A 2,660-nucleotide genomic window follows, 5' to 3' on the forward strand; every position below is an offset into this window, starting at 1 on the left:
ATCTGAAAAAAAAAAAAAAGAAGGCCTGTGTGCTGAATTGAAATGAGGAAAAAGAGGAATGGAAGAAGCAGTGAGTGGGGTGAGTCAGAGAACTGACCAGAAGTCAGATCATATAAAGTCTTTTCTTTTCTCTTTAATTATTATTATATTTATTTTTAATAGAGACAAGAGTTCTCACTCTGTTGCCCAGGCTGGTCTTGAACCTGAGCTCAAGTGATCCTTCTGCCTCAGCCTCTCAAAGTACTGGGATTACAGGTGTAAGCCATCAAGCCTGGCCAATAGAAGGCCCTATACATACATGTAATAGGGGATGCCTCTGATTTCAAACATGACTAATAGTTTATATTTCCACAGAAATAAAACCATAAAAACTAGATGAAGCATATAAAGCATCTTTGGAAGGAATAAGAAAGAAACCAATGCAGTCAGGAAACAAGAGGCTACCATCCTTGAGAAAAGTGGTTTACACAGGGAAGCTCCAGCCAAGATTTTTATCTTTTTTTTTTTTTTTGAGATGGAGTCTTGCTCCACCACCCAGGCTGGAGTGCAGTGGTGCGATCTTGCCTTACTGCAACTTCCACGTCCCGGGTTCAAGCAATCTCCTGTCTTAGCCTCTCGAGTAGCTGGGATTACAGGCACTGCCCACGAAGCCCGGCTCATTTTTGTATTTTTAGTGCAGACGGGGTTTCACCGTATTGGTCAGACTGGTCTCAAACTCCTGACCTTAGGTGATCCACTTGTGTCAGCCTCCTGAAGTGCTGAGATTACAGGCATGAACCACCATGCCCAGCCTCACATTTTTTTTTAAAGCATACTGTCCAATTTGTGGCTCAGAGGAATCAAGCTCTTCTAGAAAGTAATAATCCTCTTTTTTTTTCCTTGAGACAGTCTCGTTCTGTCGCCAGGCTGGAGTGCAGTGGCACAATCTCGGCTTACCGCAACCTCTGCCTCCAGGGTTCAAGTGAGTCTCCTGTCTCAGCCTCCTGAGTAGCTGGGACTACAGGCATGTGCCATGACGCCCAGCTAATTTTTGTATTTTTAGTAGATACGAAGTTTCACCATGTTGGCCAGGGTGGTCTTGATCTCTTGACGTCATGATCCATACCCCACGGCCTCCCAAAGTGCTGGGATTACAGGCATGAGTCACTGTGCTTGGCTGAAAGTAACCATCTTTATTGGGCTAAAAATACACAGGTGAGAGTTCAGAGCCCCGAAGTGAGATAAGGGTCAAAACACTACAGACCCTTAAGAAACCAGAGAGATAGAGCCAAAAAGCCAAAAATCTGTGAAGAAATGTTTCTCAAGTCACTTGCTGACTCCTAACTGTGCATGCACAGAATGAGACTTTAACAAAGCCAGAAGCAAACAATAGCTAAGAGAGTAATAACTGAACAGAAGCTTCGGCAGCCCCACAAGTGCTGGGGAAATCAGTGTTAACGTTTAAACCCTGCCAAGGTATAAAAACCTTGGCCAACACTCTGGGCTTTTAACTGAGGCCTTAAAAGGGCTACACCCTAGGAATAAAGGCCACATCCCAGGAGAAAGTACAACACCCTAGGAATAAGGACCTTGCCCTAGAATAAAGCACAAAACTACAATAGACCAATCCCAATAAAGCCTAAAACATGCCTCAATGAGATCAAGGTGATCCACCACTACTCTGTCTGTAAGAAGAAAACTTCAACTGTTTTGAAAGAAAAATTACATCATCCAGAGCCTCTATAATTTTTGATTCATTGCTAGACCATGCAGATAAAAAGATAACGAGAAAAAGTCTATCTCAAAAAAAAAAAATCAAACGGACATTCTAGAATGAATTAAAATTAAAATTTAAAATTTATTATATGATGGCAAGTCACAGTGGCCCATAATCCCAGCACTCTGAGAGGCCAAGCCTGGCAGGCAGATCACTTGAGCCCAGGAGTTCCAGATCACTCTGGCCAACATGGCAAAACCCTGTCTATACTAAAAATACAAAAATTAGCTGGGCGTGGTGGTGTGTGCCTTGGTCACAGCTACTTGGAAGGCTGAGGCACAAGAATCACTTGAGCCCGGAAGGACAGGATGCAGTGAGCTGCGATTGTGCCACTGTACTCCAGCCTGGTGAGAGAGTGAGACTCCATCTCAAAAAAAAAAAAAAAAAAATTATATAATTTTAACAGCAGACAGGACATTGCAGAAGACAGAATTAGTGAACTGGCCACAGGTTAACAGAAAATACCTAAACAAAACAAAACAAAAACAGAAGGAAAAGAATTTAAAAAAATAAGAGATATGTAGGACACAGTCAAAATGTAGAGTCTCAAAAGGAGAGGAGAAGGAGAATAGGGCAGGCTCAGTATGTGAGGAGGCAATGTCATGTGTTTTCCCAGATTGATGAAAGAAATCAACCTATAGCTTCAAGAAGTTCCATGAGACCAGATGTGGTGGCATATGCTTGTAATTCCAGCACTTTGGAAGGCTGAGGCAGAACTACTTGACTCCAGGAGTTCCGAACCAGCCTGGGCAATACAGTAAGACTCCATCTCTACCAAAAATAAAAAATTAGCTGAGTGTGATGGCACATTCCTGTGGTCCCAGCTCATCGGGAGGCTGAGGTGGGGAAATGGCTGCAGCCCAGAGTCTGAGGCCGCAGTGAGCTATGACTGCGCCACTACACT

This window comes from Cebus imitator, unplaced genomic scaffold (assembly GCF_001604975.1).
Source record: "Cebus imitator isolate Cc_AM_T3 unplaced genomic scaffold, Cebus_imitator-1.0 Scaffold577, whole genome shotgun sequence".
Taxonomy (NCBI): Eukaryota; Metazoa; Chordata; class Mammalia; order Primates; family Cebidae; genus Cebus; species Cebus imitator.